A 15249-nucleotide genomic window follows, 5' to 3' on the forward strand; every position below is an offset into this window, starting at 1 on the left:
TTCCTCCTCTACAGAGGGGCACCGTCCACCAACCACATTCCGTAGACACTCATGACAGGAGCACGCGAAGGGCCGACCACCTTCATTGCTTCCGAGATGCTCTTCCCCAGGCGACGGGTCATAAAAATATGACCTTTGGCTTGTCGAAGAAACAACTGCAAGAACCGGCCACTGTGGCCGAGCCGTTCTAGGCGCTTCAGTCCGGAACCGCGCTGCTGCTGTGGTCGCACGCTCGAATCCTGCCTCGGGCATGGATGTGTGTGATGTCCATAGGTTAGTTGGATTTAAGTAGTTCTAAGTTCTAGGGGACTGATGACCTCAAATGTTGTCCCATAGTGCTTCAAGGCATTTGAACCAATTGCAAGAGCTGAAAACAAATCAGTCGCAAGGTCCGGATGGAATCCCTTTTCGATGTTGCAAAATATACTTTACGGCAATGGCTACTTACTCAGCTTGCATTTATCGTCAATCTTTTTCCCAGTGCAAAATCCCAAGGGGCTGCAAAAAAGCGCAGGTGACTCCTGTAATGAATGGTAAAAGAACGGACACACAGAATTACAGACCAATATCCTTAGCATCGGTTTGATACAGTATTATTGAACATATTTTCAGTACGAATATAATATATTTCCTAGAGACCGAAAAGCTTATTTCCACGAATCAGCACGGTTTTAGAAAGCCTAACTCGGGCGAAACTCGGATTGTCCTTTTCTCACATGATATACTGGAAACTATGGATAAATAGCAAATAGGCATGTTTCATACTTCTAGATTTCCGAAAAACAGTTGACACGGTGCCCCACTGCAGACTGTTAACAAAGGTAGAGCATATGGATTAGGTTCTCAGATATGTCAGCGGTTCGAAGGCTTCTTAAGTAACAGAAACCAGTATGTTGTCTTCGATAACAACTGTTCATCAAAGACAAAGGTATCGTCAGAAGTGTCCCAGCGAAGTGTGATGGAACCACTATTATTCTCTGTACACATAAATGACAAGATAAGCATCAATCTGCTGTTGGTTGCCAATGCTGTGGTTTACGAAGAGGTATCGAGGTTAAGTGACTGTAGGAGAATACAAGATGATTTAGACTAAGTTTCTAGTTGGTATTATGAATGGCAGTGTAGAAAAATGTAAGTTAATGCGGATGAGTAGGAAAAACAAACCCGTAACGTTCGGATACAGTAGCAATATTGTACTGCTTGACACAGCCAAGTCGTTTAAATGTCTGGACATAAGGTTGCAAAGCGATATGAAATGGAACGAGCATGTGAGGACTGTGGTAGGGAAGGTGAGTGGTCGACGTCGGATTATTTGGAGAATTTAGGGAATCTGTGGCTCGTCTGTGAAAGAGACGCATGTAGGAAGCTGCTGCGACCTATTCTCGAGTATTGCTCACCTGTTTGGGACCCGCACCGCGTCGGATTCAAGGAAGACGTCAAAGCAGTTCAGAGCCGGTCTACTAGATTTGATACTGGTAGTTTAGAACAACATGCAAGTATTACGGAGATGCTTCGGGAACTGAAATGGGAATCCCTGGAGGGAAGGCGACGTTCTTCCCGTGGAACATGAACAGGCACTTTAAGCTGACTACAGAAAGTTTCTAATGCCGCCAACATATATTTCGCGTAAAGACTGCGAAGACACGAGAAATATGGGCTCTTATGGAAGCATATAGTCAATCGTTTTTTCCTCGATCTATTTACGAGTGCGACAGGAAAGGTTCAAATGGTTCAAATGGCCCTGAGCACTATGCGACTTAACTTCTGAGGTCATCAGTCGCCTAGAACTTAGAACTAATTAAACCTAACTAACCTAAGGACATCACACACATCCATGCCCGAGGCAGGATTCGAACCTGCGACCGTAGCGGTCGCTCGGCTCCAGATTGTAGCGCCCAGAACCACACGGCCACTCCGGCCGGCGATAGGAAAGGAAATGACTAGTAGTGGTACAGGGTACGCTCCGCTACGCACCGTACGGTGGCTTGCCGAGTATTTTTGTAGATGTATATGTAAATGCTGTTTTATCGTTTTATATGGATTTGCTGTGAAATTATAGCTCCGGCGCAATATGTGTGCTGAGCTTTACGGGGAACCAGATATGTGGGGTTATTCGAAGAATCCTATTAAAACTTTCACGAGTCGCTATCAAATATTAAATAACTGCTATTTATCAGAGAAGTGTTTTGTATACCTTTGCAGGTATTATGACGTAAATCTGCCACTCCAGAGAGATTAGTTACTCCATATTCAAAATGTTCCAACGCGAATTACTTGCTCGTTTAACGTATAATCATGCGTTAAGTATTTATTTAATGAATGCTCAAATCTCTACGAAAACAATAGCGACTATACCAGTGAAATGTTAATTTTTTGATCATTGCTAGTTCATTCTCCATATTGAAAGAATTGGATATCTTCTTCTTTTGCTACGTATCACATTTCTTTGCAAACTTTTACGGGATACGACTGGCATCACAGCATATCATCTGTAACACGTGTGCTTCTAGTGACTGATATATACTGATCTAATTAAATTAGCTGCAAAGTAAAAAAATGTAGTAGGATGTTTAGAGTAACATTACTGAAAAATACGATTGATTACTCTCGCATTTTTTTTATTTTTTGTGTCTTTGACAAATACGAAAGACTTAACCCCAAATTCGGTTGTGTGTTTTGAACAACTGTGGACTAGCAATTGCCAGTTAGAAACTTACAGCGACGTGCTATCTTGTATGAAATGTATTAAAACTGTTAAAGGTATTAAAACGTATCTGTCTTGTGTTTCGCTAGTGAATACACGGACACACAATGCTTGTTTTGGCTGACACATTCACATACGTAAGTTATCGATCTCCAATTGTTATACCATTTTCTTCTGGGATATTAATCGTGAAATACGAAAAACAAGGCGGCATTTTCGCGTGACTCTGATCAGCGGAGAGGAAGAAAAGGCGATAACTCTCTTTTCCTTTTTTTACCAAGGAAAACCTAAAACTGCTACACTATTTCTTGCAGATGCAGTTAAGTCAGCAGAAGAACATGAAGTGTAATGTTAAAAGATAATAAAGTCTGATCTCCCGTCGACAAAGACTTCTTTAGAAATGAAGCACTAGCTAAATTTCAGAAGGGTGGACGAAGAATGCGCCTGTGGTCCTTTCGAGAAACCATCTGACAGTTCAGACGTACTGATTTATGACAACCATGGAAAATATAATTCAGGGTGCCCAGACGTTCACTTCCACCCTGATCCTCCCGAACACGAGTTCCAGTGTCGTAACCATTGCGCCAAGGTTCCCAACACTAATTTAAGTGACTCAGCGATAGAGGTAATGGCTTACAAAAGTGTTGTATTTGTATGCATAATATTTCATAAATGGTTCAAGATACTGAAAAACTTGGTGTACTTCTATAGATTTTGAAATGAGTAGAGGAGGATAATAACTATAACTAGCTTCCACTGTCTCAAGGTAGCGTCGTTGTCTCTTATGACGTACCTCGGAGATTCCGGACACCCACGAGAAAGACAGGCCGTGGCGCGTGCGTCACAGCATGTGACACTACAGGTCTTACGAATGACAGCGGCCGTCTCCGACGGGGTGTGAGTAACTGTATCTGACGATTTTATTAATTCTGGAGTGCGTGTTTAAATGGTGCAAAATTGAGACCTTTAGTGGGTACCTTTTCAATTAAATATTGATTTTCAGTGGGCCCTCCAAGGAGCCGACCTTTCGCGAAGTGTGGCGGAAAAGGTGACTAGCGTGACGTCAGAATTTCGTTACGGGGGCAGTATATCTCGTTGGCCCCAGGGATTCCACTATCATCTCAGGCATGAGTGTAGGCTTCCAACGCGTCATTACTCCACGTATCCTTGACAAGATGTCAATAGCAATGTTAAGCGATAAGTACAGAAATGAAAAGTAATAAGCAAATTTAGGAATTTAGAAATGAACAAGTTTGAAACCCAACAGCTGCTGTTCAGTGATATGTACATAAGAAACTGCTAAGTTGCCACAAGTGAGTACACTGCTGGTCATTAAAACAACGCCAAGAGAAAAGAATAAAATTTTACTTATTGAAGTGCACAGTAAAGTAAGACGAATATATGATTACTTTAGTAGGTGATTTGAGGGTATACAGAGGGCGAAATTTAGTAGATTGAGCTGCCTCCTCTAGCAGCTACAATGCGTCTAACCAGGTTGGGCCTCTAGTCGAACTGAGCTCGGATGACACATATGAGACCGATACGATACTGTGGTACCTGTTTTGTTATGAAGAATGATCTAATGTTTCTTCGGACATGCATGCATGTCCATAAGATCAGGCACTGCGTTATGAAACACATGAAAGGTATTCGTAGTTGCGGATACGAAAAACCGTGAGTTGTATAAGGGAATGACGACAGTAAAAATCTGTGGACTCGAACCCGGATTTGTCGCTTTACGCTAGCAGTCGCCTTAACAGCTTTGAGTATCCACAGATGACTGACTTCCATATCTCGTCGTTCCTACGTCACAACTTGCACTTTTACACACATTACGTAGTTCCTGTACAGGCGAAAACATTCTAATTGAAAATCGACGCCTGATATCGGCAGATAAATACGATACTCGAGTGCCTATGTTGTTAAGAAAACCGATGCAATATTTTTTAAGACACGCACGCACATTCGAAGGAATAATCACTGCAGCGACTATAGCCGTTATGAAATACATGAAACGCATTCCCAGTTGCGGCCGGCCGCGGTGGTCTAGCGGTTCTAGGCGCTCAGTCCGGAGCCGCGCGACTGCTACGGTCACAGGTTCGAATCCTGCCTCGGGCATGGATGTGTGTGATGTCCTTAGGTTAGTTAGGTTTAAGTAGTTCTAAGTTCTAGGGGACTGATGACCACAGATGTTAAGTCCCATAGTGCTCAGAGCCATTTGAACCATTTAAACCCAGTTCCGAATACGATCAATCATCAGCTATAAAAGAGAACGACAACAATGAAAGCTTGTGCCGGATCGGGACTCAAACACGGATTTCTCGGTTTGACGCTAGCGGGCGCCTTAATCGCTTTGACTACCTGCTCACGATTCACGCCCCCACCCAGTCTTCCATATCCTGTTGTTCCTACGACACAACCTGCACTCGTACACATATTATGTAATTCTAATACGAGGGAGAACATTTTAATTGAATGTCACTGCCTGGAATATGCGGATATATACGACATTGTATTGCCTGTGTTGTTAACAAGAACTATGAAAAATCAGGTTTCGAGTTCTGGCCCGGAAGAAATTTTTATTATCGTCGTTCACTGATACAGCTGATGGTTTCTCGTATTCACAAGTGTGGATACATTTCATGTATTTCATTACGAGTGGAGCCACCTGTTTCTCTGGACTTGCATGCATGTCCGAAGGAACATTGCTTCGTTCTTATTAACATAACGATACGAGCATGAAATATCGTATTTATCCACCTATACCAGGCAGCGATTTTCAGTTAAAATGACGTCCGGTGTAAGGGAATTACATGACGTATGTACAACTACATATGATAGTTTGGTTCTGGTCGTGAGTTTTGCACGGATAGCCAAAGCTTTTAAGGGAACCGCCCCTGTAAAGCGGGAAATCCTGGTTCGAGTCCCAGTCCGGCACAAATTTTCATTGTCGTTATTCCCTTGTACAGCTGATAGTCGATGGCACTCGCAACTGCGTATACATTTCGTGTACATATGTGGACAGCATTAAATGCTGCTTAAACTGGGCAGCAGAGCTCACGAATAGTAGTGGCTCATAAGGGTAGCCTGCTAGTTTATCGGCAACCCATGGCAAATTGTTTTCAGGGGTTGAGAGCGTGCTTGCCAGGGCAACAGCCGAATAGCCTCGGTGTAGAGGATGGGATGACAGCGTAGGCAACATAGGCCTAGCGTTATCTTGTTGGAAGACAACGTTATTGGCACACCGACGACAGGACACAGTCACCAGCGTGAACAAGTTGGAAACCCAACAGCTGCTGTTCAAATTACCAGCTATGCGTACCAGAGGTGACGGTGTTGTGAATAGTACCATGACGCCAGGTGCCGGACGCGTATGACAATGACGAATACAGTCTCGCAACGTAACTACATTTTTTTATTATTATCAAGATTTTTGCCATCATAATTGAATATAGATCATACGATGGACGTTCAGTAAGTGTTGCAACACATTTTTTTTAATAAACAGGTTGCTTATATTTTGAATTCCAGTACGTCATATTATTCCCTACTCTTTGTGCTACAAAACTACACTCCTGGAAATGGAAAAAAGAACACATTGACACCGGTGTGTCAGACCCACCATACTTGCTCCGGACACTGCGAGAGGGCTGTACAAGCAATGATCACACGCACGGCACAGCGGACACACCAAGAACCGCGGTGTTGGCCGTCGAATGGCGCTAGCTGCGCAGCATTTGTGCACCGCCGCCGTCAGTGTCAGCCAGTTTGCCGTGGCATACGGAACTCCATCACAGTCTTTAACACTGGTAGCATGCCGCGACAGCGTGGACGTGAACCGTATGTGCAGTTGACGGACTTTGAGCGAGGGCGTATAGTGGGCATGCGGGAGGCCGGGTGGACGTACCGCCGAATTGCTCAACACGTGGGGCGTGAGGTCTCCACAGTACATCGATGTTGTCGCCAGTGGTCGGCGGAAGGTGCACGTGCCCGTCGACCTGGGACCGGAACTCAGCGACGCACGGATGCACGCCAAGACCGTAGGATCCTCCGCAGTGCCGTAGGGGACCGCACCGCCACTTCCCAGCAAATTAGGGACACTGTTGCTCCTGGGGTATCGGCGAGGACCATTCGCAACCGTCTCCATGAAGCTGGGCTACGGTCCCGCACACCGTTAGGCCGTCTTCCGCTCACGCCCCAACATCGTGCAGCCCGCCTCCAGTGGTGTCGCGACAGGCGTGAATGGAGGGACGAATGGAGACGTGTCGTCTTCAGCGATGAGAGTCGCTTCTGCCTTGGTGCCAATGATGGTCGTATGCGTGTTTGGCGCCGTGCAGGTGAGCGCCACAATCAGGACTGCATACGACCGAGGCACACAGGGCCAACACCCGGCATCATGGTGTGGGGAGCGATCTCCTACACTGGCCGTACACCACTGGTGATCGTCGAGGGGACACTGAATAGTGCACGGTACATCCAAACCGTCATCGAACCCATCGTTCTACCATTCCTAGACCGGCAAGGGAACTTGCTGTTCCAACAGGACAATGCACGTCCGCATGTATCCCGTGCCACCCAACGTGCTCTAGAAGGTGTAAGTCAACTACCCTGGCCAGCAAGATCTCCGGATCTGTCCCCCATTGAGCATGTTTGGGACTGGATGAAGCGTCGTCTCACGCGGTCTGCACGTCCAGCACGAACGCTGGTCCAACTGAGGCGCCAGGTGGAAATGGCATGGCAAGCCGTTCCACAGGACTACATCCAGCATCTCTACGATCGTCTCCATGGGAGAATAGCAGCCTGCATTGCTGCGAAAGGTGGATATACACTGTACTAGTGCCGACATTGTGCATGCTCTGTTGCCTGTGTCTATGTGCCTGTGGTTATGTCAGTGTGATCATGTGATGTATCTGACCCCAGGAATGTGTCAATAAAGTTTCTCCTTCCTGGGACAATGAATTCACGGTGTTCTTATTTCAATTTCCAGGAGTGTATTTTTCAACATAATCTCCGTGCAATGTGACGGCCTTAGGCCACTTTACTGGAAGGGCCTGTACACCCGTGTGGTACCACTCGACTGGTCGACGTCGGAGCCAACGTCTTCCTGCATCAGTAACCTTCCAGTCATCCACGTACTGCTACCCTCAGACCGCACCATTCATTTGGCCAAACAAGTGGAATTCGGTAGGTTGGAGATCCGGGCTGTAAGGTGGATTAGGAAGAACAGTCCATTGAAGTTTACTGAGCTCCTCTCGGGTGCGCAGGATTGTGTGAGGCCTTGCGTTGCCACGGAGAAGTTCATTTGCATATTTGAGCAAGCTGAAGTCCAACATTGCAGGAGCCACAGCTCTGTGTGTTAGGTCGGCAAGCGGAAGATGAGACAGGTTTACGTGACCTTGTTCTCTTCTTGGAACGCACCACCGTTACAGATGCCATTCTGAAGTCTCTGTATGGCGACGCCACTTATCTAAACTTCATGAAACTATAGGGGCTGGAGCGGGAACATTCCACGATGTCACTCAAAAAATTCCGCATTTTTTCAGTCGGAACTGGCCGAGAAAGAAAAATGTGTTGCATTACCTATTGAAAATCGCTCATATTAACATGATCACCTATAACGTACGTTAGTATTACTTGAAAGCTTATTAATTATCAAAACTCAGATTATTAATTAGAAAGTATTTACATGCAGTACAATTGTTTGGGCAGTAATGCTAATGTGACTTAGCAGAAATAGTAGTGAAATGCCTTCAAGATACAGGAAAATTGGTTTGTTAATTTCTTATTGCAAATTGCTAATTTTTTTAAATTTTGAATTGAAACAGAAATAGTCACAGTTTGAAGATAAACCAAAGTTTTACTTAGGTACTGGTTTACTGGCGATGCCAAACTGGATGGTTAATCTGACAATTAAAAACTTGAAAGATTAACGTGAAACAACAAAATCAACTGACATAATTTCTGTCCAAATAAGGTCAGTAATATTCGTGGAAAAACTAGCGAAGTAAATTTGTGCTTTATTCACTAAACTCAGGCAAAATTCCAAGAAAATTATGTTAATGATTTTTGAGTGCAGATAGAGAAACAATTTTCAGTTTTGCTCATTGCAGGCTGGCGACCGAATTGTTCGGGAAATAAAACATTTTTTTTATATTGAAAAGACACAAGTTAATATTTTTATGATTCTCATCCCACTATGAAATACAGGCACTGTAGTTTAGTCGATGTCTCAAAGTCCTTTTAATAATGACTAAGATAAGTGGAGCAGTGTGTGTTACTATAGAGTTTTATAGGACGACCCAACCAAGCATCTTCTAAATTGTTCAGGATAGCCGATAAGTGTGGCCGAGCGGTTCTAGGCGCTTCAATCTGGATCGCAACGGTCGCAGGTTCGAATCCTGCCTCGGGCATTGATGTGTGTGATGTCCTTAGGTTAGTTAGGTTTAAGTAGTTCTAAGTTCTAGGGGACTGATGACTTCAGATGTTAAGTGCCATAGTACTCAGAGCCATTTGGACCATTTTGTTCAGAATAGTACGACTGCCTTAATAATAACAATGTAGTTAATTGTAGGTCATGGTTAAACAATTTTTAAATCCAAAGACATTAAAATCTTTGGTTTAGACTGACCGCTGCAGTGTGTAGTTGTAGCGTTATTAACCTATTCCTAATGCAGAGATAACGCGTATTTAGTTCAAATGGCTCAAATGGCTCTGAGCACTATGGGACTTAACATCTGAGGTCATCAGTCCCCTAGAACTTAGAACTTCTTAAACCTAACTAACCTAAGGACATCACACACATCCATGCCCGAGGCAGGATTCGAATCTGCGACCGTAGCAGTCAATCGGTTCCAGACTGAAGCGCCTAGAACCGCTCGGTCACTCCGGGCGGCGCGTATGTAGTATTCACGTTAGTGTAGGTAGATCACCCGAGTGCAAAACCGTAACACGACACCCGGAAGTTTAAATGTCGTTTAAAATTCAATAGCGTTTATATAGATAATACTAAATTAAAAATAAATGCATTATGATTTCAAGAAAGCGTGTAACATTTGGTTTCCTGCTGAAACATGAAGTTTAAATTTCCTTCAAAACTCAAAGGCTCGTGTTACACATCTCCACGGAGCACGGATATGGCCATCATAAGGCTGTGTGCATAATGGGAACCGGCCTGATAAGACGACGTGCGCGGCAGACGTCGACGCATTGCACGTGTGAATACTTAGCTTGCTGCAAACAAGCTCATTTACTGCATGGCGTTATTATGGTCTAGGGATGCCGGTTATCGCTGAAACAACCGGTTTTCCTTCAGCGCCAGTTAAACCCGATTGTTAACACCGCTCAAATTAACCTGTTTCTAAAATAGCCCAGTTTCGATTTTTATTCTCTTATTTATGCTTTTCTCAAAAGCAACTAGTATCCGAATGCAATTTCTGAATGATATACACGTTACGTGACATCTTTTACATACATAAAATAGATGGCGTTATTCGTGATTAATTTATGAGGTAACGTCGAAATGCTAATCATTTACATATCCAAGCACATAGTACATGTGGTGTCACCGCCAGACACCACACTTGCTAGGTGGTAACCTTTAAATCGGCCGCGGTCCGTTAGTATACGTCGGACCCGCGTGTCGCCACTATCAGTGATTGCAGACCGAGCGCCGCCACACGGCAGATCTAGAGAGACTTCCTAGCACTCGCCCCCAGTTGTACAGCCGACTTTGCTAGCGATGGTTCACTGACAGAGTGCGCTCTCACTTGCCGAGACGATGGTTGGCATGGCCTTCGGCTGCGTCATTTGCTGCGACCTGGCAGGGCGCCATTGCCAGTTGTTGTTGATGCTGGGTCGTGTGCAGCCGGGAGCGACGCTCCTCGTTTGTGGATTAAAGTTGAGTATTCCACCAGCTACGTCCGTTTTTCTGGAGTCTAATTTGCTTGTCCTGTTCCGGACCTCGCGCCGGCCTGCGTGAGCTGAGGCGCGTGCCTTTCGGTTTCCTCTGGTACCCGGTGTTGGCTCTCCGGCCAACCCACGACAGTACATGCCATGCTAATTTCGCGTATTTTGGGAAAAGTGCTAAACCTGAGGTCGAAGCCGCTCCTCTATGTGACATTTACTCTGAGGTGACAAAATCCATGGGATACCGCATAATACCGTGCCGGCCTCCTTTTGTCCGGCGTAGTGCAGCAGTTAAACATGGTATAGACTCAACAAGTCGTTGGAAGGCCCCTGCATAAATACTGAGCCATGCTGTCTTTTTAGCCGTCCATAAGTGCGAAAGTCTCTGTCTGCTTAGCTGAGTTCCAGTCTGCCTTCGGCAGGGCGACAGTGTAGACGCGTCCGTGTTTTCCGTGTGCGGATCGCGAGCTCGCCTTCCTTACATTATGACGGCCGTTGCTTAAGTGCCGGTTTACCGTATACAATACATGGCGAACCGTTATCGTAAATCTACACTGCGATTTACTTCCTGCGACGATTATTCCTGACCCAAAGCACTAGGGGTGGAGCGTTTCCTGCGAGAGGAAGTGAAGATCCCGCTGACCGATATTATCGTCATACATTTGTCGATCGTGAGCAGCACGGTCTATGTTAAACGACGCGGCGGACGGACGCATCCTACGTGAGACCTAACAGGGCTCCGCATCCGTCATGCTGAAGGCAATGTGGGGGCGGTAACCGTCGACCACGTGGGCTTAGGCATGCGTACGATACGCATTTTCGAACTGCCATTCGAACTTCCCGCAGAGGAAGTTATCGCGGCACCCCGACCATACGGCACAGTCCACAACCATACTGCGGAGAAGTGTACACAATTTCGGACATATTCTGTCCTAAGCGGCGTCCGACAGGTCACAATTGATCTGTCCCGTCCTACTTACAGATCGGCGGATGCCGTGCAATAATTATATACGACGGCCAGCCTCGGACCTGTTGCGGGTAAGGCAAAGAAGGCCACCTTAGATCGGAATGCCTACAACGGCGTATTACGCAGCTCCCACTGCCGAAGGACTACGCACGTCGCAACCTACGGTTCTACCGGTGACATACGACGCTGCTCTTGCTTTTCCTATCGCTTCGCAGTGCCGGCCAGACGTCACAAAAGACGCCGCAAATGAGCCCGACCAGACCCCGACGGAGAGCGCCTCGGGCGGCGCCGCCTCGTCCGGCCATCGACGCCGCTCCGACGATGCCGCCGCGACCGGCCGCTGACCCAACCCGCCGCAACACGATGGAGATCGACTCGCTCATCGTCCCTACAGCATCCTTCTTGCCAGAGCGACGCGACTCCCTACCGTCGTCGGACACGAAGGGTCGCATAAGGAAACAATGTTCTCCGAAACGTCGCAAGAGAAGGCGCCGCGTCGTTTCTGGCCAAGAGGAGACGTCGCAAGTCGAAGACGACGCAACCGTCGACCAGCACGACGCCCCAGAATCCGCTACTGCCGACGAAGACGTCATGAGTGCGGAGACATCCACCGGTGTGTCTGCGCTCGTCCCCCCGACACCCCATGTGGACGCTGAACTATTTAATGGACATATCACAGCCTACACCACACCACGAACCATTACATCATCTTTTGCAGACCAAATGGACGAGACACCGGTACCGCCTCCATGGCGTGGCACGAGGAGGAGGCCGAGGAGCAGGTCCCGTAACAGGACCCTGTGCCGTCGGGGCCGATAAATTAATCATACTCTCCCCAGAATCCCCTGCAGGCGAGCGGAATAACGCTCTACTGCGACCCCCACGCCCTTGCGCTGACGCCAGAGTGGACCAGCCTCCAGCAGTCAGCCATCAGGCCTACCGGATAGCAACCAGAACACCAACAACATCCGTTCTAGGTGAAAATCCGCCTTATGCAAGAGATGTTCTGGGCTTCTGATATTGATTTCGCCTTTCTGCAGGAAGTTCACTTGGCCAGTCTCCTGCATATCAGTGGCTACACCGCCCACACCTCTACGAGTAATCCTACGGGCTGTGGAGTGACCACCTACGTTCGTCACGGGATTTCTTCCACCGACGTCGCCTTCCTTCCATCAGTTCTGGGCATGGCACTCACCGCCATAGGGACACGCATCATTAACGTCTACACTCCTTCAGGCAACAACCAACGACATGAATGGGCCCAGTTTCATTCAGAGGAAATCGTCCACCTGTTTTTAGGGCGATATGACCATTTTTTTGTGGTTTTATGGCGCAGAACTTCAATGGTCATTAGCGCCCAGACTACGTTAGGAATGCACCGCGAGGCACAAGTTTGAAACAGCAACCAAAAGGGAAAACACGATAAAAGTCAGATTGATAGGCATAGGATTAAAAAAACAGCATAATCAAATGTCCTTAGAGAGGTTTGTCAAGTTGATAAAACGAAGAACGCGAGCAGCTGCTCCTGGGTCATCCGCTAAAATGGCATCTAGAGTACATGGCAGGCCAAGATCAAGACGCAGTGCATTAAAATCCGGACAGGACGTTAAAATGTGGCGGACAGTCAGCAATTGCCCACATGGGCAGAACGGCGCCGGCGCAGCCGTCAGCAGATGGCGATGGCTGAACCGGCAGTGTCCAATTCGTAACCGAGCCAAAACGACCTCCTCCCGCCGACAAGGGCGTGAGGAGGACGTCCAAGCCGCGGGAAGAGGTTTCAAGGCCCGAAGCTTGTTGTCCGTAAGTGCAGCCCAATCGGCATGCCACAGCGATAAAATGCGCCGACAAATGACCCTGCTACAATCTGATAAAGGGACACAACAAGAAGCTGTCCGAGGCTGGAGGACCGCAGCCTTGGCCGCGGCATCTGCAGCTTCGTTCCCAGGGATACCGACATGGTCAGGAACCCACATAAAGCTAACCGGAGAACCGTCGTCCACCAGCTGCTGAAGAGAGCGTTGGATCCGGTGCACGAAAGGGTGAACCGGATACGGATCACTGAGGCTCTGGATGGCGCTCAGGGAATCGGAGCAGATGACATATGCAGAATGTCGGTGGCGGCAGATGTAAAGAACAGCCTGGTAGAGGGCAGAGAGCTCAGCTGCGAAGACCGAACAATGGCCATGGAGCCGGTATTTGAAACTTTGTGCCCCGACAATAAAAGAACACCCGACCCCGTCATTGGTCTTAGAGTCATCTGTATAAATGAAGGTCATATTAATGAAACGGGAGTGGTATACCAAACCGGGGGTAACCTCCTTCGGGAGCGAGCTGAGGTCAAGGTGAACGCGAACCTGAGACTGGAGCCAAGGTGGCGTTTGGCTCTCGCCCACTCGAAAGGCTGCAGGAAGTGAAAAATCAGGGTGTTGAAGGAGGCGACGAAAGCGAACTCCAGGGGGTAGCAGGGCAGAGACATACAACCCGTATTGACGGTCGAGAGTCGTCAAAAAAGGAACGATAAGACGGGTGGTCGGGCATTGACAGTAGCCGACAGGCATACCGACAAAGCAGTATATCGCGCCGGTAGGTGAGTGGCAATTCACCTGCTTCAGCATGAAGACTCTCGACGGGACTAGTACAAAACGCTCCGATCACAAGACGTAAACCCCGATGTTGTATGGAGTTGAGGCGGCGTAAGATGGACGGCCGTGCAGAGGAGTATACGAAGCTCCCATAATCCAGCTTGGAGCGGACGATCGACCGATATAGGCGAAGTAGGACGGTTCGATCCGCTCCCCACGACATACCACTGAGAACACGGAGGACATTTAGAGAACGGGTACAACGGGCAGCCAAATATGACACATGTGGAGACCAGCTAAGTTTCCTGTCAAATGTAAGACCTAAAAATTTTGTTGTTTCCACGAATGGGAGAGCAACGGGACCGAGTCGTAAGGACGGTGGTAGAAACTCTTTGTAGTGCCAGAAGTTAATACAGACCGTCTTCTCGGCAGAAAAACGGAAGCCATTGGCGACACTCCAGGAGTAAAGACTGTCAAGAGAACGCTGAAGACAGCGCTCCAGGAAACATGTACGCTGCGCGCTGCAATAGATGGTAAAATCGTCCACGAAAAGGGAGCCTGATACATCAGCTGGGAGGCAATCCATTATTAGATTGATCGCTATGGCGAAGAGAGCGACGCTCAAAACTGAGCCCTGTGGCACCCCATTCTCCTGGCGAAAGGTGTCTGACAGGACAGAACCCACACGTACCCTGAACTGTCGATCCATTAAAAAGGAACGAATAAAAAGAGGGAGGCGACCGCGGAGGCCCCATGTATGCATGGTGCGGAGAATGCCCGCCCTCCAACAGGTGTCGTAAGCCTTCTCCAAATCAAAGAACACAGCCGCGGTCGGGCGCTTCCGCAAGAAGTTATTCATAATGAAGGTCGACAAGGTAACCAGATGGTCAACAGCAGAGCGGCGCCTACGAAATCCACATTGTACATAGGTAAGTAGGCGTCGAGATTCGAGCAGCCAAACCAAACGAGAGTTAACCATTCGCTCCATCACCTTACAGACACAGCTGGTAAGCGAGATGGGTCGATAACTGGAAGGCAAGTGCTTGTCCTTCCCCGGCTTAGGAATCGGTGCAACAATAGAATCGCGTCAG

The sequence above is a fragment of the Schistocerca piceifrons genome, chromosome X (assembly GCF_021461385.2).
Source record: "Schistocerca piceifrons isolate TAMUIC-IGC-003096 chromosome X, iqSchPice1.1, whole genome shotgun sequence".
NCBI lineage: Eukaryota > Metazoa > Arthropoda > Insecta > Orthoptera > Acrididae > Schistocerca > Schistocerca piceifrons.